The sequence below is a fragment of the Lytechinus pictus genome, chromosome 13 (assembly GCF_037042905.1).
Source record: "Lytechinus pictus isolate F3 Inbred chromosome 13, Lp3.0, whole genome shotgun sequence".
In the NCBI taxonomy this organism is placed as follows: domain Eukaryota; kingdom Metazoa; phylum Echinodermata; class Echinoidea; order Temnopleuroida; family Toxopneustidae; genus Lytechinus; species Lytechinus pictus.
The window spans coordinates 25,279,050-25,301,476 of NC_087257.1; positions in this window are offsets into that span (position 1 = coordinate 25,279,050).

Here is a 22,427-nt window from a genome sequence, read left to right on the forward strand (position 1 = left end):
TCTAATTTGTATGCACTTTTTCTTTCTTTCTCAATTCCCTTTCACTCTCTTTGTTTCTCTCGTTCTGTAGCCCCCCTTCACTTATTGAAAATCAGAGGGGGCGACCAACATGCTGCCCCTAAACCGTTTGGCCCCGCCCCTGTCTTCTTACCTGGAATCCTTTCATTTTTCTGAATATTTATTTTTCGTCATGATCTTTGTCAAGAAAACACAAAGAACCTGAACCCCCTCTGCAGTCTTTGTTCTGGTCTGTCAAGATTATAGGATTTCATTTCGTTTCCGGTATTCTGAAAGTGAGTCCCAAAACAAAAAACCGCGTAAATATTAGAGGGATGTGTCATAATACCCTAAATATAAACAACCACTAATGTTGTTTATCTCTTTATTTCAGTTGAGTGTCTCGGAGAAATCGAGCAATGCAAAAAAAATGACTCATGCGAGCCTTCGAGGCCACAACGCTCACACAACGCACACGCAGAATACTTTACAATACGATACCACCACAGTGAAGTGGTGCAGTCTTGCACCCCCAGCTCTTCCATTGGTATACTAGCACACTGCGCTATCTCTGCACACCGCGACCACCCCATTGGATGCATGTAATCACCTGTACAAAATATCGCAGTGGCTCAATACAGATTACAGGAGATGTGATGTCTTGCCTTTGGAAGTTCGTCGAATCGCAGTTTACTCTGAAATACTAAATTTCCTTGAACGGATTTCATCTCTGTACATTGCAAGGATAATAATTAAGGATACACACATTCAGCAGCTGGTTGTCGAACGGAATTTCTCCGAACGTGATTTTTATGATAGGCGGGGTCTTTTCATCGCAACGAGCGAGCTCTTGCAGACGGGTGGCTCGGGTGAAGCTGTCGGTCAAAAAGCGGTAGTATATTTTTTCCGGTTTGCACGTAAACAATCTTTGACAAGTAAAGTGGATCAAATTTCACTGGCATAGTTAGCTTGTTCCTGAATTTTTCAAAGCAGTACTCATGTTTAGTATTCTCTGAGTAACTTGTTGATTATCGCTTCCAGTTGCCAAATCATAACCAAGGATATATGATTAGTGAGGAGGAAGGGAAAGAGACAGCCCAAAATCCTGTACGAGAGAAGTAGTACAACGAGTGTGGAATACCCCTTGGCTTGACGTGTACGTCTTCTGTGAATATACACACAGCTGCATTGAAATATTTATCATGGCAAACATTTGTGGATTTTTACCCCGAAGTTGTGGTCAAGTCGACTCTAGGACTATGGCTCGCTTTCTGCTTTTGTCATTTTATGCCATTTTATCGTTGGATAGTACTGCAGGATTTAATTTTGATCTGAGAGCACCGTTGAAATTTAACGGACCGGATGGAAGCATGTTCGGTTTCAGTGTAGCGCAGCATCGAGATGGAAACACAGATTGGTAAGTTATCATGCTTTTTAGCATCATCTCATCTCTCTTTTAATTAGACAGCTGGCAGCCGTCTGTTTCGAGGAGTTTTTCAACATTTTTTTATTTTTAAAATTTCTCCTCATACACAGACGGCTCGCTAGCGTGTCGCCACCATTAGGGGAGGTACAATGCAAATTCCCCCCGACGGGGCTCATCGATTTTTGTCTTTATTTCATAAATATATATGAAAATAAATGGACAAATATGCGAATTAATGTTCCCTCTTGGCATTAATTGCCAAAAACGAGGGAAAAATAAAGTTAAAAGGAGAAAAAACAGCGACTTACCTCGGCTGTCGTGTAGCTCCTAGTTCACTCGTTCATCCGAAGTAGATATAACACACAAACATATGCCATTGGAAGAACTTCCGGGTCAACTGCGTATCAAAACCATTGGCCAATCAGATCATCTGTTTTACGTCGGGTTTATGAATACTAAAATTCTAGATGGTTTTTTTTTTCATTTTCCATTATCTCTTTCTCTTTCGTTTTCTCTCTTTTTTGTTTTACTTTTCTTTTTAATTTTTATTTCCCCTTTTTTCTTTTGTTTCTTTAACTGCTCCTTTCTTTCCCCTTCTGTAATGTGTGACGTAAGGTCATGGGGCGGAGTCTGACTTTCGTCGGCCACTTTTTCATGAATTATTCATTACCAAGATGGCTGCCCACTAGTCCGAGTCGCAAGTGTCAATTTCAGAGTTAATCCCCTGATTGCCAGTTTTAAAGCGGGAATTTAGGGTAAGAAACTGTCGTTACTTATACATTTTCAGCTATAGGTGCATATGTATGAACTTTTGGTGGAAAATATCGCGGTATCGAGGAGAAAAACAAGAAATTAGCGGTGGCCATTGAGCCCCTGTACAGACGACGGTTTAACTTCGGTCTATGTACATGTATTTGGTGAGTGGAGCCAACGTAGTTCAGCGGAACAACCAACATAACAGAGACCGAAGCTTTTGGTCTATCTTTTAATGAGAAACATATTATTAATTGGATAATCTAATAAGTCATTACCAGACCCCTAATCATGATTTTGATTCAGACACATGTGAGACCAAGAATGCTAAAAATTGTTTAATATTGTAATTTGCACATGTATGTACAACTGTATGACCCCCACCCCATGCAACATATCTCACTACATTTTGATTTATGATCAAGTGTACTGTTAAAGGAGTGTCTCTGATTACATTCATAATTATTAATGTGATGGTAATATGTTGAAAGTTACACTGGTACCCATAATGGTATTAAATTGTCAATTCTCTTGTCTTTCCGTTATTCTTCAAAAAAAATGATGACTTATTTGCAATAAATTAAACACCTGCATTGCAGTGAAGCCATGTTCAATTGTTATCATTACGCATATGACTTTAGTCAATGGACTTAAAATAATGAAAGGCATAAGTTCTGGTCATCGGATTGTGGAATAGGGAACTACATGTATTGAATGCATCTGAAAAGAATAGGGCCTACATGTACATGTGTACATGTAGGGGCCCTAGGCCCTACACAGTACACACTACGCTGTAAAATTGTTCAAATCACCAAAATAATCAGGAATTTACATGCATCTGGGGACCGTGTCATGAAAGTTGTCAGCACTGACAAGTTGATTTTTCTCTGGCAGTTACCATAGTAATAACAGTCAGAGGCCAGTGCCTCTCAGCCAATCAAAACCAAGGATTTCACTGAAATTGTCAGCATTGAATGACAACTTTAATGAAACACCCCTGGTGCATACAATGCAGTACATGTAAAACTCCTTGATGTATAGGAGCACATTGAGCACCTATATACATGTAACAATGTACAATGTAGATACATACATGTATATGCGCTATCCAAAATCCCCTATAATATATTTACATAGTATGTGTGGGACTACATACTTTTCGACATGGATATTCTCTTCATATTTGTCATATTCTGAAAAAAAAATGTTTGAGGCATCTGATGATCTGGGAATAGCATTTCAAATTTTCAATGCAGTATGATTGGACTATTTAATCCTCCTACATGTATATATATTCTTAAATACAAGTTTAGTAAACATGAAATGAACTTGAAATGCACAGCAGTCAGCAGACCCAAATCTTGAATAATAATGTGATTTTTTTTAATTCACTTTCTCAACATCAGGAATTCCCTTGTGAAGTCATGTATTGTTTTTTTTTAATGAATTATTGTGGGCTAATTGATAATAAATATCACATTATATGATTTATTTGTGTATTTGTGCCCCAGCCAGATTGGTGCTTACAAATTTTGATGCACTTTAAGACAAGAACTTACTCCACTACTACACTACTTTCTACAATGCACTGAACATACGGGTTATTGCATTGTGTCTCAAGTTTCTTCACTTTCTCAGATTTCTGTCTCTTGAATACCGGTAGATCTTCTTATTGTGGTCACTGTGAGTGAATACATGTCATGTACATGTGACATGATACATGAGAAATATACACAAGCTTTATTATCATGTTTCACTTTAGAGGAAGTTGACATTGTTGTTGTTATTGTTACTCACCTTGCAAGTTGTGTTCATGCCAGATATCGTTCCCCTGATCAGGATACAAAGGAATATCATTTTCAAAAGTACATGCTGGTGTTGCTGTTAGAATTTATTTACTGGTACTTTCTTATTATTGTTAATAAAAGTTGGACTGTCCTTCATCATGAGGCACATTTGCTGGCTTATTCCATACGAAGAACTTTGCCTCTGTCCATCATGCCAGATGATACCTTGACCTCAAACTTGTCAAAAATGGTACAGATACAGTATACATGTACGATTACCCCTGGTAGATACGTACATGGTGTACCTGTAATTGCAGCCCGAATTGCAGTTTATGGCATTGTAATGTAGGCCCTACATGAACAGCTATTCATGAACATAATTATATGACAAGCCAGCAACACGGCATAATACATGTATTTAGGGGAAAAACAACTTTCTTTTGACAGTCTGTTGAAATGTTCTTCTTTTTCCTTCTAGATCTACATGTATGACGTACATGTGATACATGGACATTGTTTTGACATAGTGTGCTCCTTTTTATTTGCAAAGGGATTCTGTGCAAAGTTCTTTCATGATGGTCTATATAATAGTGACATTGATGGATTTTCATAGAACTTTGAGGTAGATGGATCCAATCATGAGTTTTTGTAATACTTGGAGCCTGTTCCCCATCATGATCATGGGCCCATGGGTAAGAGACTTGTAGAATTTTGCAGAAATGTAATGTTTAGAAAAGCACTTTTCAGTGTGTAAGAACTGTCTGAGCAGCCACACCTAGCTGTACGGCTGACAGTTTGATGAATGGAAGAGAGGTCACATGAGGTCATCTTGTCTCTTGGCACCTTGACCCCAAACCAGGTCAAAGAGTCATATTGACAGATGGATTTTGTTTTTGAAGATGCATGATTTCTTCGATTTGCTCAATGATATAATGTGGGCCCCATCCCCTCTTGTTTTCTTTTGGCATGCCCAAGAGTGGCAGTCACTTTGTTTAAGAAAGAATGCAAGTTTTTTTTTTGTATGAATTGAAACTGTATAATAACATGTAGGCTAACTGTGGGCCTACCATACATCTATCACATGATGTCCTACATGTACTTGTACTTGTTTCTACCTACACAATAGTCCTACTTGTATGAGAGAGTATGACTATGTTGATGTAGTCTGCAGGCACAGACCCCTGGTTTTCGCAATTTGCATAATGCAGAGTCTGAAGTAGTGAGACTACATGTACATGTAGATTCACTATGTACTAGTACTACTAGCTGTGGCTGGCTCAGACAGTGCCTTTGACGTCTAGTCTTAACTCTAGACTTGTTATTGGTTAAAGTGCCAAATATGAGTCTGTGTTTGCAGACTAATGTTGATGTTGGAATGGGAATCCCAATTCAGATTACCTTCCAAACCTCCAACATCTAATGTAATTGATACATGTACTGTACGTAGCCCAACTAGTTCCTGGTCTTGTCTTGTCTTTTGTTGAGTCTGCAGACTTGCTGCACTCTATATTCCCAGGACCATCTTCATTAAAAATTTTGGCGCGCTTTGCAGGGCGCTTTGCTGAAATTAATATCAACCCAACAGCAATTTATAGGATTCAAAATCGCCTACAATAGGCTAATGTATTGTCATTGTAGTGTACAATACATTCAGGGAAGTGTAACATCAAATTCAGGTTCACAAGTTGTTTTACAGAGTTATTCTAGTACTGCCTTATCCTGTTATATCTCACCTCAGAAGACCTCTATGATTTACATGTAAAGCATCCCTTGGTACTTGGTAGGGTCACATTCATATTACATATTACATGCATGGAGTAATAGTAGCTCCATGATATATGCATAGAGCTATAGCTCTATGATCTTTGTTTGTCAAGAATATTTGTGCAGTACCTGGAATATTTCAATGAGCGTGCGACCTCTGGACTCTGACAATTGGGAGATGAGCTTCCACTTCCAGACGACCTACATGTATGGAACATCACTAAGCAATCATCATGAATGAAACGAAAGGTGTGTACAGTAGGCCTCCAGCGTACCCTGTCCCTGGCATTCATACTATACATGTAATGCCATGTTGTCTACATCTTTCTGTTCGGTTTGCTGTTAGGCCAAACAGAACATTGTACATGCATGTACTTTGTGTTGTCTTGATATGGGATTCCCCTCGTTATTGAAGCAATATTCAAGGGGAGAAAACATACAGACCTACCTCAATACCTCATGGGCATTTACATTGTAACATGATACATGTACCTGTCAACAATCTCAGTAAAACTGTATGTACATGTGCATGAAGTAGGGCCTTCAGTATAGTAACAAAATCCTAAAAAATGAATGGATACTTGATGATATTGTACATGCATGTGTGGATTAAGAATTTTAGATCTTCCCTTACATGTAGGCCTATAGCCTATTCATTGAAAATTAGATTTTATAACATTTCCTCCAAATTTCCTAGTCCATAAATGATTACATACTGTAATGCAGGGGCAGATCCAGGATTTTCCAAGGGGGGGGGGCATATTTTCCCTAGAAAAATTTGACAACATATTCCCATTAAAAATATACATGTATGCTGTAATTTTCAGGGGGGCACACTATAATACTGACATATTTATTTACATTACAAAAGTTGACTTCATGGCTCTCAAAGGGGGGGGGGGGGGGGTACGGACCGGATGTCCCCCCTGGATCCGCCACTGCTGTAATGTTGGGGTGCACTCCTGAGAGTCACTTTCATATTAATCATGAAAATAAAATCAATGTCATGTATATAATTGAATTTACAAAATCCATTCATTATTTAAGAGATATGGGATTTCCTCCTATCGCGACCGCATTTTGTCAATTTAAACATTAAAAATATATATATTTCCATTTATTTTATGAATATACATGTAGAAGTTTGTCTGTACCATTATATCGTTTTTGTTATTTATATTTTCTATTAATTTGTACATATTTTATTCACTTCTTGCATTTATAAAGTGCATGCGTGGCTACATGTACACTGGGAATTTATGTCAATGACTTTACTACTACCATAGACCTATGCTACTACTGACTGCGTCATCAAGCGTTTACCCTGTCAACATCAATGACCCCGCTGAGCTAAGCCGTACTAACTCGATAAATTAACTCCCCTCGATTCGATGATGCGTCGTGGAAAATGAGGTTTGCAGTTTTCCCCTTCAGCTTTCCAAACTTTTAACCTCTTTGTCAGTGTACAAAGTAAGAGACATGTAAAGTGGACGGCAATGCACCAAAATGTAAACGGGAAAGGGTGTAACTTGTCCGTAATTAGATTAAATTAGAACCGACATTTCTGGTGTTTTGTGGGGTGGTAGAAACTTGGGGACAGAAGAGGTGTTGATGACAGTGAAAGTTGTGAAACAATGGAGAAAGAACGATGACATGCTGTAAGAATGGTCGTAGAAATCTAATATAGTCTTACTAGAATACTAAGTACACTGTTACTTACAAGTGACGAAGAAAACTCTGATCAGGCTGATAATTTTTCATTTTTTTAAAATAAATATTTACAACCATGCACGACATCCGTTGGTCTGGACTGGTTTATGTGAGTAGGCCTACTTGATGGGTTATAGGACAACCCCCACCCCTCCCCCGTCGACTGGGGAGTTGTCCTCGTGGGGGTTGCCCGTTGCCATTTGGAAAAATGTCATCGCCCCCCCCCCCCCTCCACAGGGTCCGGAAGCTCACCTGCATGGGGATTTTTCGCATTATTGGGAACCATTGCCATGACAGATTAATGCGACTTCTTGAGTGGTGACCCCTGACAAGAAAGAAAATAAGGAAATTATTGAATTAATAAAATGAAATAATCGTTTCTAGATACCAGGCGTGAATGCCCGACATAGCACATAGTCGCCACATGGATGGAGCACATGAAGGTAAAAACTTTCAGACCAAAGAAGAATGAACACTATACATTTCCCTTTTCTGTGTGGTTTGTTCTTCTTTAGTCGATTTCAGCATTAGTGTACTGTCATGAGGTGTATCAGCGTTTATGATATTTTTGTGTGCCAAAATCATAAAAATGACAACCCGCTGGCAGGGTGGGCACGTTCCTTTTTCCTGTACTGTAATTTCTTTATCGCCTCGCTGCATGTTCGGGAGCGGAGAGAACATTTCCGCTTTGCGCATCTTCGCCGCTGGGATTACCTCATTATTAACTCAGCTAATTTGCCAAGAATGCTCCCAGGCAAATTAGTACTGATGTAATGTGATGCTTTACGAGTCTGCGGCTCTTGGTTGGACCATGATGTAGCAATTTTTAAAGCAACATCATGTACATGTATACGTGTACAATGTATGAAATCTCTGTGTAACTTTAATAATACACGGGGGGGGGGGGGGGCCTTGTACACCCCTATGATTTACAAGTGGTAGTCCTACAGAAAAAGGAGAAAGGAGAGGAGATGGGAAGAAAGAATAGCATAAAAAGGCATGAAAAGAACATACATGTAAAAAGGTTTGATTATGTAAATACCCCTATTTTAATTAGCATATAAAAAAATGGCGTCAACTTTAGGTCGTCTTACAAACTTACGAATTTATATATGGCCCCTATTAATACGTAAGGCCCGAAAATGAACCAAAATGATAACTTCCACATTTTTCGACAGAATTTTGCTCGAAATTACACGGACACTTTATATGGGATTTCGGGGCCATTATCGTTTAAGTTTCCCTTCATAATCAAATTTTAATTTTTAAGAACCCCATGTATTTAGGCTACATGTACCATGTGTACTGTATATCTTTTTGGTCTGCATGCATGCACTCTTTACCGGAATAGCTCTGCCAAGAACCTCAAATTTCCGCCACCTATGGAGCGGATTCAGATAAAATGACACACAAACAAAATCAAATGTTTCCTGTGAAGAAATTTAATATGGATGATTTCCCCTTGGTAGCCTTTCTGTTATCCTTTTCTGAGAAGAGATGCTGAGTGATGTTCTATGGGCTAATAAAGATGCTTCGTTTTATTTTGGTGGTGCTTTGCAAGGAAGTCAGGAACTATACAATGCACGATCATCATGGATAAAAAGAGAAGTATCCGATGGGATGAATGGATTGTTTTTTCATGTTGAAATGAAGTAGATATATACATGTACTTGAAAGATGTTAAGGAAATTTCATTTTCAATTTTTGAAACCACGTGTAAATACGAACTGAAATAATGTTCACGTTGTATATTATCATAATTTCCAGGTTCAACGAACTTTATGTGCACTATTCTCTAGTTTACCATAATAAACAATAACAATAAAACAATTGCTTATTTGGAGAGTCGGACTCGATATTTGTTTTAGAAATGCTGCCCAAATAACAATACAAACAGCGTGAAATAAATGACAAGTATAATAGACAACATTACTTTTAGTACATGTACATGTCCTGCTCCGGATCTTCTGCATGGGCACCATTGCTTAAAAATAATGTCAGGTACCACAAAATATCGATATTTCCATGAATGGTGTAACATGTACCATGCACATGCAGGAAGTATATCGTGTCGTCACGGTCGTAACCATTCTGGCCATGATCTTGAAGTAGCTTCTGTATTGACCAACAATAAAACGGATGTTTTGAGCCGGAAATATGATATTAATACTTCTGCTTCCTGAGGGAGGAGTTGAAAACTCAGGTCTGGATGCAAAAATTGGAAATCGGAACATGGAAAACTTTATTCTGTAGAATTACAATGTATAGTACATCGATGCAACAAAATAGGTCTACATTTTTGTCTGAATTGTTGTGCCTGACTTGCTACTGACTCTCCTTTGAGCATGGATGTATTTATTATTTACATGTATGCTTGCTTTGATTACATTTACATGTACATGTAATTCATCGTGAAGATATAAAATGAAAATTGTTCGTTGTGTAATGTTCTTGTTACTATTTTTATTCTTTGTTATTCTGAAATGAAGCATATAAAGGTCAGTTGTCAATTTGGGTCAACAATTCTTGTAGGAAAAAAAAAATTCACAAAAAGCCATGATCTAGTTGACAAGAGAATTGAAATGCGTGACTGAGTAATGCCAAAACTACATGTACATGTACATGTACGTTCACCGTCAAGAAGAGTGGTTTGCCTGCATTGCCTTGAAAAAAAAAATCCCTACAGATTAGCGATAAATGCTAATCGGCTTGGTGGTTTTAGGTCGTTGACTGTGATTTTAATCCATCTATCATATTTGGAAGACCACAAAACCCAAACAAGGTACATTGTACATGTAGGTGATAACGTCAGCCTTTGAGTGTTTAGGCCCTATCATGATTACGTGTATATATAGTATATACTGACAATAACTATTAAAAAAAATCCTATTTTGTATCAGACTTGTGTGTCATTTTCGCGAGGTTTATACGCCAAAGTGTCTGTCTTTTGGAGTATGGAAAACCAAAGTTTGTGGAATTTATATTTCCATTAAGGGAATGAACTAGCAAAAGATTTTCCAGAGTAATTTGTGGGGGGGGGGGGGGGGGGTACATGTAAATGTAAAATTTCACTCAGAATAAGTGTTTTGGAAAGGATATAGAAGTAATTGTGTGTATTTTGAATTATTTCTATGATAATGGGTCAAAGTATTCGTTTTCATTCTCAGTTTACTCTTCATTTAGATGAACTTTGAAATTTGAACTCTATAGGGTTTTTTCTTCTTCCAAAAGTACCATTGATGCTATGGAACTGTTCAATCTTTACGTGACGTACATGTATGTGGGCCTGTTCAGTAGTTTTCAGTTATGTACCATCGAAATATGGTTCCATTTTCTTACATTTATCATAATGGATCTAGTCTTCATAGCGCAACATGATACAACAAATCTTTGCAGGGATGTATGAAGCGCCACTTATCATAATCCACTTTCTGTGTGATTAACCCACTTTCTTGTCAGCAGGTAAATCCCCAGAACGGGTGAACGTCGTGAAGGAACCCCATTCATGTGAGCTTTCTGAGGCTTGGGAGACGCATGAGTCATGCGTGACGAGGTCATGTTTACACTCAAGAATAAAACATTTAAAATATCCAAATGGGAACACTAATTATTGTTTTTACTGGAACTTGGACTTGACAAACTGAGGGTAAAATAAAATAGTATCACAATGAAGGAAAAACAAATGCAATCTGGAGACCCACTTAAAAAATCAAACAAAAGCGAAACAACTACATATTTCACAATTTTCGCATTACTGTCGACTAAAATGTTGTATAACATATTCGCAAAATAACCCCATCAAAACATCGTGATTTTAGCAAACAAGAATATCCCCAGACCATATAGGGGTCATTCCATCTGGATTCACCCAGTGGTTGCACCCGACCGTCTCAGAATTCGTTGTAAATTGGTACACATAAAATTCACCATGGCCCACGCACAAAACAAAAAAATTAGTCCAATTGGTCCGTCGGTTCTCGCGCTATGGCCCGCCCTTTTCTCCTTGTTTTGACAAAAATGGGCGTGACCCTCAACTTTCAATGGCCACTGCGTCGTAACGTGTTGACCAATTTTCATGAAACAGGTACCATTTATTAGGAAATTCAAAGAGGAATCCTAAACATGCATCAAATAATATATTGGAGCGATTTATAAGGTCATGACCTTTGACCTTGAGTTTGACCCCCGGACAAATAATTTTTTAACTTGATTTTCGTGTATGTTAATTATTTGTATGATATTGACAAAATATGTTAAAACCAATGATGATATTTTATGTCTTCACCTTTTAAAACTCTTCCAAAGATACCATGAAATTTCACTCTAGTCCCACATACTGTACTAATATTCATGTTAGTAAAAGTGTTTACCAGTTACATGATTTCTTCCAATCTTAAGTTACAGTATGCATGCACATGAAAATATATTAAGCTCATCAGTTAACAAATGAAACATTAAACATTTATGCTCATGAATAGGTATCTGTTTAGGCATTTTGATGTTCAGCAATATATATCATATATATATATATATTCTTGTTAGTAAAGTGTTTACTTTTATCATCAAATTGTTGAGTATATGCCTATTTACTAACAAGAATATATATATATATATGTATATATATGACATATATTGCTGAACATCAAATTGCCTAAACAGATACCTATTCATGAGCATAAATGTTTAATGTTTCATTTGTGAACTGATGAGCTTAATTTCTTTTCATGTGCATGCATACTGTAACTTAAGATTGGAAGAAATCATGTAAATGGTTAACACTTTACTAACATGAATATCAGTATGTAGGACTAGAGTGAAATTTCATGGTATCTTTGGAAGAGTTTTAAAAGGTGAAGACATAAAATATCATCATTGATTTTAACATATTTTTTCAATATCATACTAATAATTAACATACATGAAAATTAAGTTAAAAATTATTTGTCCGGGGGTCAAACTCAAGGTCAAAGTAAAGGTCAAAGGTCACGACCTTATAAATTGCTCCAATACATTATTTGATGCATGTTTTGGATTCCTCTCTGAATTTCCTAATAAATGGTACCTGTTTCATGAAAATTGGTCAACACGTTACGACGCAGTGGCCATTGAAAGTTGAGGGTCACGCCCATTTTTGTCAAAACAAGGAGAAAAGGGCGGGCCGTAGCGCGAGAACCGACGGACCAATTGGACTAATTTTTTTTGTTTTGTGCGTGGGCCATGGTGAATTTTATGTGTACCAATTTACAACGAATTCCGAGAGGGTCGGGTGCAAAATTGCACATTCATTGGGTGAATTGGCATGGAATGACCCATAGGCGGGTCTTTTGAATTAAGTAATTTATATTGTAAAGTAAAAATGATATTTCACCCAATAAATTAGAACTGTAAACGATACCTTTGCATCAACCACTGACTAAACCATATTACAGCAAGTTGAATTATATTAGCATGTCTGTTAGCCCTGATCATTAAGTCATCACAAATCCGTTCCCTTAATCCCATCAACATTGAATCATGCAATGTACTTCTATACAGCACATGACTTACCATAAAAGGTCTGTAATGATTCTGCTCATTTCATAATCTGCCACAATTTCCTGTCAAAATCACGGTTAATACACGATTGTAATTGTAAAGTTTGAGAAGATCAGCATTTGGAATTGTGATCGCGTGCGGATGACGGTGGATTTAATGGTTTCGGCTCGTAATCCAATATTGTATACTCAATAAATTCTACAAAAATGTTGGATGAATTTGCTGGATCATCTGCCTCAGTTCCTGAAAATTCGTTGTTAAATCCATTAAAGGCATTTTATCTATATTCACCCAGAGGCCTATAATACAACAATGTTCCGAACTATATCTTCTAATGTATTTTTTCTTCTGATCTGCATCATATCCTTGAAAGAATAATATATTTGTTTAACCCCTTTGCTTTCATGCCATAGTAATTTCGTATTATAGTTCATTGAAATTTGAACGCTGTTCGATATTCGCGTCACCGGACCGTAATCGGTTCTTAATCGGTTCGTAATCTGTCCGTATTTCCCCTGTCTGAGACCCGGTACCGTTATCGTCCCGCCTCACACTTTTCCGACTGTCCTACTTCACGATCCCTTGTCAAAGATTATGTCAAAGTCAAAGTTAAACCTTCGAAGTAGATTGATTAATACCAAGTTCCCGCTGTCTCGATCCGCTTCACGACTGAAACCGTGGTCTCAATCGTGGAGTAATCGTATACTGATCGTATCGTATCAGATCAGTCGTGGCAATCGTAATAATTTTTTTTGCGATCAGCTACGGAAAGCCAATCGTGGCGTTCGTAACAGTTCACAGCGACAATGTGAACGAGGTATTAAAGTAGTCTGCAGGCACAGACTCTGATTGAAACTTTGATCAACAAGTGTGTCTCCACGCAAATAATAGCATGTACAAAGCCTTCAGTACACAAGGCATGAGTACAGTAGGCTGCAATTCAGACCGTTTACTCGAGTGAAGGGTTTGCACAGCAGACTATATATTGTGGGAAGTCGAGCATGGCGTCATAATTTATAACTGGTAATAATTATTCATGCATTGACTGCACAGTGACACATACATGTACATGTATATAAATATGGGAGCCAAAAATATGTTCTTGTAGTTTTAGGAACTACGTTTGGATTTCTCTTTTTACTATGACATCCATAAAGCACAATAATATACATGTACGTGTACCTTTTATACACAATCTTTATATCTTTATAAAATATGCTATTGCAATTATTATTATCCCCATATAAAAAACAATGGTAGCTATAGACTCGTTTGAATCTTATGAATAGAAGTTTTAAAAAAGACAACAACAAGAGGAAAATAACAATTACGCCCCACCCACATACTTCAAAACTGAACAATAATAATCTGCATAGTTCATGTTTCGAACAGAAGTCGATTTGTAAATGTAATTGTTATGGCAAAGTTTGCATTCAAACATGACCTTAAAACGAGAAAGTATTGTCTAATTGCATTTCACAAATCAAAAACATGTTTTTGAAATTCATCCCTCAATCATAGTTATTTTGGAATGAAAAAACAAACATCTTCCACATTTTCTGCAAAACAAGAGACTTCGCTCTGTCAGTGCTCAATACAAAATACAACTCCTCCAAACAAACAACCGACGTTTTTACTTTTCCATGGGGGTTTGCGGGAAGAAGTACAGAAGTGTCAAAGTGTGTGTAAAAAGATGTTAAAAACGGAGATATTGTGTTCAATCATAACTCCTAAATTGGACGGAAACATCGATTAAGTTGACGGTTTTAAGAGTGCTAATATCCGGCAATGGAATATAAAAAATTACTTGTCGCCGATTGGGCATTCTCGGGTCAGTCAACATGGTCAAGGCTTGTGTCCCACTTTCTTCTTAGAATATTAAAAAATATGAAAAATAAAATCTCGAAAATATTTGGCTCTATTTTGTAATCCTGTTGTTTGTTATTGTTTTGTAAATGTTCTTAAGTGTACATGCTCCGGTGTTGATATATTGTTGAGATATTTTCGTTCATATCATCAGAATTATTAATCATATTAGGAAATCAATATTAAATCATAAAGAATACAATTATTAAATGGACATGCAGTGTAATTTGGCCTTGCAACGCTATAAAAGAAAGCAAACCAAATTCTCGATTATTATGGGTTTTTTTTTACCTGCGAGCTCCAGGATGTTGTACAATGAAATTCCCCATATTTTTTTTGGTACTACATTTATGATTGATTTGTTATACTATAATGTACACGAAACACGAGACACAGTGTGGTATACTGTAGGCCTATCATAAATACATAGGCCTATGTACATACATGTAGATCCTTGATTATGAATGAAATATAATATTCTCTTTCAAAACAACGTGACGGGGATTCCCTATTGCACTTTCACAATCGAAGTCGATCACTTATAGTTTTAAACACCCTGAACTTTGACACCCAAAACTTCCCTTTCAAAAACCTACATGAATACATGTAATCACGATCATGGTATAGAGACCAGTAGTGGTGGTTCGGGTATTCCCCCATTCACATTCTCGCTTTGCACCTCTTAAGGACGCACCATTAGATACCCAGGGGGGGGGGGGGGCTGGAAGTTTGGGTTTTTTTCCCTTCTTTGAATAAAGTTTTTTTCCTTAGTCCCTAGAGACAAGCCCCCCCCCTTTCAGATGATTTGTCAGTGGACCAAGTTTTTTTTAACTTTTTTTTTTGCTCATATAGCAAGTCAAGTCAAGTTAAGTCAAATTTTTTTTGGAGGGAACTTCCAGCCCCCTGGATATCTAATGGTGCGTCTCTTAGCCTATACTTTAATCACGGACCCTATATACTACGAAGGTATACATGTTATAATTTAGCCTCTATGATTTGACCTAGTCTGCAGACACAGACCCTGATTGACACTTTGTTCATCAAGTGGGTCTCAACGCAAAGACTATCACATATAAAACTGTGTTTACAAATACATGTAGAATAAAATCCCAACATTGCACAGTGTAAATAAGGTACGAAAAGAGTAATTATGAACTTATGAAAAGAGTAATTTCGATATAAGAATACAAGACCCACTCAAAATGTCAAAGAATATTTGCTCTGCATCTGGAAGATGTGATTAACACAAAAGATTTGAAAGCGAGACCTTGTCCAGGACAATGGTCTCTATTATAGTAATCTGAATGAGACATTATGCCTACCTCCTTATCCCCCCTCTTCAATGACTCACTGTTCATTTTGTCTCGAGTATTTCCTCTCTTGAAACTGGAAATGCACACAGGCCTTCTGTATTCGTCATTACCCCGATCGCCGGTAGTTTCCGTCCAAGAATAAAGACATCAAAGTAATATAATGGATTATTATTACACGATTTTATACGATATTGGACATGATACCCAGGATGCCAAGGCGTTATAGGAAGTTATAACCCCCGTCATTACTGACATTAGTCATTACTATCAACTGCACTTTGCACTGCGCATGTTCCACTCCCGGGGAATATTACTTTCCTGACCTGATAGCCCTGGTAAATTTCGGTTGCATTCAGCCATGAGATACAGTCATGTAGGTCTGCGTTATGTAAATGTACATGTAGGCCTACTCAGTTTAAACCTTGTCCGGCAGGGATATGTCATTTATTTTGTTTCAATGATGAAATAAAACATTGTAATAATCATACAGGTTTACTGAAAACATACAAGCTAATTGAAAGGATTTATGTGGAAAATTGAATGATATCGTCTACAATAATATAGGCCGAATGGCCGACCAAAAATCAGTGCCAAATGAATGTGGTCTTGAACCAACCACTAGCTATTGGAGAGGGTAGCCCTATACGTAGTTTCAACAAGTGTCAAAATGCCTTTCACTCGCCACCGCAATGACGTGAGTGATATATCGAGATTCATTTTAATAAGCTCCCCAAGGGACGAGGAATTATGCTCTAGTAGACAAATGCTCAACTTCACAATATACATGTAACGCAGTTACACGAAGGGTAGAAGGGGCGGCAAAATAACATGTTGGGTGAATAGGCCGATCAGAATAATTTCATCACATTGTAGACGATTGTATATAGCCTTCCCTTATTATCCTGAAACAGTGTAATGTTACGAGTTTCATGCACTCTAAATTAACTGAAATGTTGAATTAACAATTTAAAAGGGTTGGATTAGCGACAACCTTTTCTAAATGTTGCATTTGCCACTTTCGACCAACATTTAAGTTGTTGGATTCAACTTTTATACGCAAGGTTGGATATAACATGATTTTGGAAAAATGGTGATTTAAGTGCTTGGCGTGTGTACATGTAGCTTGCTATTGTGAGCTTGCTGCGCGGTTGCAAGTTTTGTAATAAAATAAAGACAAAACAATAGAAATCACATGACAAACAGTGGCGTACCTAGGATAAGGCATATAGGGCATATAATAGCATGATATATGTATTTTCACTGATAATAAAACCACATTGGAAACCAAAATGTCATTGTCGTTAATGATGCTTACGAAGTTACATGTACATGTATGTCAGTGGCCATGTATTACTATATTCCTTCTCACTCCCTCCTTTCAAATAATATGTGTGTGTGTGTGTGTGTGTGTTCGTGTGTGTGTGTGTCTATTTGAGTTTTGTCAGACGTGTATCAATCAGAGATTATTTACGTATGGGACCGACCTTTAACGTCACCATCCGAAAGACGTGACCAGCCGGGCTCGAACCTCGAACCTCCGCATCAATTTGTAACTTCCCCACATAGCTTGGATTACAGGCGCACGCCACAACGCCCAGAGGGTGGGTGTGGTTTGGTGACAACCTTTATATTCGTCAAAGATTTTGCAATAATACCTAAAGCCTACATGTAGGTTAACATACGGATATGGCAATTGATTATAAGCTTATATTATAATGAACATTGTCATTTTGTTAGCAAATTGATATTTACTAGGAATCCTACATGTATATTATTCAGAAATGTGTATTCGTTACGGTTGAGTATTGTGTCAATATTTCACAAAAGGTCAAATATTTCATTTAATTGATCAATATTAATTGAGGTTGCACTCTGTAAATATTTCATCTTAACTTTACGAAATAAGTTTGTTCTCGAGAAAGGTTATTTGCGGGGCCGTTACGTTTAGGAACAAAGACTGTTGTTTCCGTGCGACAAAATAATGATGTGTCAATACACACAAAATATTGAATATTGATGATATTGCAGCGTGCAAATTATTTTGTGGGGAGTCACATTATTTGTTAACAATGTATGCGTATGCGACCAAGCGCGTTATGACTTGGCCCGCCCGGCGATTCAATGTCCTGCTAATCGTGTGTGAAAATGACATCGAGGACGCCACTTCCGGTGGGAGAGAAAGAGAGGAGAGAGCTCATTGCGGTGGGTGACGTCACAAAAGGTGTAACAGCTGAAGTTGACGTTTTTGTGACATGCTGCTTGGACTTTTTTATGCTGATACTTTCGTGTATATTATGTACCAAATTGAGTCATCGATGTAGATTCCAGAAAATAATATTTTTGAAAATTTTGTAAAAGTACTTCAGCTTTTAAGGACAAGTCCACCCCAACAAAAAGTTGATTTTGATAAAAAGAGAAAAATTCCAACGAGCATAATTCTGAAAATTTCATCAATATCGGATATAAAATAAGAAAGTTATGACATTTTAAAATTTTGCTTAATATCACAAAACAATCATATCCATATTATGTTCGGTATGCAAATGAGGAGACTGATGACGTCACCTACTCATTATTTCTTTTGTGTTTTATGTTATGAAATATGAAATTTTCTAATTTTCTCCTCATGGTCAAGTGAAAGTGAAACTAAGATAAATTCCTCCCTAAAGAACAGAACATGTGGAATTAGCGTTATTTTGACACTATATGGTTCATTCAAGTTGGCCCTTATTGTCAAATCTGTAAAAATGATATATTTCATAATTCAAACAATAAAAAAAAATAGTGAGGGACATCATCGACTGTCTCATTTGCATGTCACTGAGTTGTGCTAACTGTTTTGTGAAATATAAGGGAAACTTGAAAATGCCATAACTTTCTTATTCTACATCCGATTTTGATAAAATTTTCAGCATTTATAGGCTACATTTGTAGTTTGATTTTTATCTATTTACTTAAATCAACAATTTTCTTGGGTGGACTTGACCTTTAAATAAAAAAGCCATGATAAACATTAAAAGCTAAAACATGTTTTATCAGCCGTTGAGCAATCCAAACACCTCAATTTGAATGCTCTTGGTATAGTTTGGTACAGTACTTGCAATACATATACATGTATGTAGGGTTTTTTGTCCCACCTGGGGCCCGTTGCAGAAAGAGTTGCAATCAATCGCAACTCTAAAAATCATGCGTAACTTGATTTTCAACCAATCAACAGCGCGCATTTTGGACTTGCGATTGATTTTTTGACTTGTGTTTAAACGCAACTCTTTCTGCAACGGACCCCTGAAGTCCTGGAGTCTCTTCTGGTTGACATGTTTCCCCCAAACCAACAATTTAAAACCCTTAACATAATATAGGGTATGACACAATAGGTCTACATGTACAGATTAGATCCCTAACCCCCGTCAGAACCAAATTTGAGTTTATAGGCCCGAGGAGGTGATTACTGGTTATACCGCGAGGCGCGGACCCTATCTACGGACCTACATGTATAGCCTACACTGTAAAAACTGTGGTGTTAAAACTGACACCAGTTGGTGTTAATAGAGGACCACACCCTGAGGTGTTAAAATTACACCCTAGAGATTGAACACAACACCAAATTAATGTAACAACCAAATGTGTTGTAATAACACCTATACATGTAGGTGTTAAACTAACACTGTCAATTTAACACCGGTGTAAAATAACTGGTGTGGTCCTCTATGTACACCGGTTAACACCACAGTTTTTGCTGTGTAGGTTATGCACTGAACTTTGGTCATGCCGGAAAAAAAATGTTACCCCATTGAGGTCACACTCGTCAACAGACCATAAACCCGTGTACACAAAACTCAGACTCAGAGGTCATTACTATCAATCTTCACCCCCTTCCACCGGTATCGTAATAACTCCCTTTATCCCTCCTGATCAAGGTGGGCTAGAGGCGGACCACCCCACTCGACAGGCTGTCCCATACATACTCGATTCTGATTGGTTGAAAGTGGGCTTCCTTCTCAGTGCATCCGAATTTTGATTGGCTGAATATTTTACAGCGATCATATCCAATCGTATAGATATTAGATACTTTGGCGCCATTTATGAAAAGGGTTGACCTGTAAAGAATTTATCTAACGAAAATTAAATTGAAGTTAATCTTGAAGTTAGGCCTAATTATGATCGTTTGCTGAACCCATCTGATATGTAAACCCAATCATCACTAATTGAATCGCAAACTTAATCCGCGTTGACTCGTTCAAATGGCGTAATGAACAATTATCGCCATTACATTTGAGTTATTACGATTCGGAGCTGTGTTTGATCTTGGTACTGGTTGTTGTTTTGGACACAAAGCATTATACATAATCGATCTTAAGTATGGTAATCAAATACCCATTGTCTTTCCCAATTATTGATCTTACTTTTGACAGGCGTCGTGCCCATCCGAAACCATTAACTTTTTCAGTCTGCATTTACATACATAATGATGATTTTGTCTCGTGATAGTTGGCAATCAATAAAACGGGGGGGGGGGGGGGGGGGTGATGATGAATCTTAATGACATTTGATCATTAATCGAAAACAGGATTTGAAAAGTATCAAATTGAGTTTGACTTTGTGTCATTTACTTGGTAATACTATTATCATGATTACTTGGAATGTTTAGGCCTATTAATTATTGCTACGTCCGGCATGATTTTAGGTAATTCAAAACAAAGAGCAAACACATGCTGAAAATATGAGAGGTCCATATTCTGAAGTCATAGTGCATCCACGCTGCATGCCTTTACTTCTGTTTAAAGTGAGACTTGAGTTGATGGGTCAATATGTTTTTATATTGACCCCTATAGCTTCGCGTACGTCACAATAACTACATGATGCGCGCATGTACATGATGCACCTTTCTGGTATTGAAATGGTTTCTCCTTGAAAGATATTTACCACTACCAAGAAAAAGGGAAGTCATCGTCAGCGTCCCATATACTCAAGTCCCCTATAATTATCATACTTTACGATCTTCAAATACAGTGCTGCTCTTTCTTCCTAAATCCGAGAATAAACTTGTCCCTCCAAACCGCGCCATTATTTCAACAGCTGCAGATTTGATATTATGAATAAAACATGATGGATTAAGCGGACGTTTTCTGCCAGGCAAAGCTCACGTGGGTATCAATTGAGAGCTTTTAGATGGTAGCTTTGGAATGTTGATGATGATACAAGGCACATCTAATATGGAAGCAGGAGACCGTCAAAAACATGGATATACGTCGCGTCGTAATTCAATTTACTACACGACGTAAATAATTACGTAGTGTAGCAATTCGAATTACTACACGACGTAAATAATTACGTAGTGTAGTAATTCGAATTACTACACGACGCAATTCCGAATTACTGCCCAACGATTTAACGTCATGACGTTAAATGAATTAGTGTCGCTACATCAAATAATTAAGGTCGTGTAGTAATTCGAATTACTACACGACGTAAATAATTACGTAGTGTAGTAATTCCAATTACTACACTACCTAAAGAATTACGTCGTGTAGTAAATAATTACTACACGACGTAATTCCGAATTACTGCTCAACGATTTAGTGTCATGACGTTAAATCAACCAATGGGATCATTCGTTATAAACCTACAAAGCAATGCCAGCGCGGGGGAACTTGAATGCGGGGCGCGCGGCCGATCGCGCTGGAGTTATCGACCAATAGCGCCCGACCATGGGCGGAAATCCCAGGGGGGACGTGTCCCCCCCCCCCTACTCAAAATAGTAGGGGGGACACAATATCAAATGTCCCCCTACTAATTTTTGGTCTTTTATGATAGTAAGAAATACATCGTTCAATATCGAAATAAAACATGTATTGTAGGACGAAATTACCTTAAATTTGGGGTGATAATTTTCCAGCCCCTTGTCCCCCCTACCTTTTGGGAGAGATATCCGCCCCTGCGCCCGACCAATAAGGATTTTGAAGATAGCGGACTATAAATCAATAGATTTTGTGCACTGTGTCTACAAAAGCACGAAGTGAAATTGAAGGTAAGGTAAAAGATATCGGTATCAAGAGTAAACGATTATCTATTGAAGTTGGAACGCAAAAACTTATAAACATCGATTTATAGCATATTATGTATTGGAAGATGTCTGACATTGTGTTTTATTGCAACACTTAAGGGGAAGAAAATGATGTTTAATTTATGAGATGTCAAGGTATGCATCGATTTGTAAAGACATCAAAACTTATATTTGTTACATATATATGTATTTTATTTTGTATGAATTGAAGT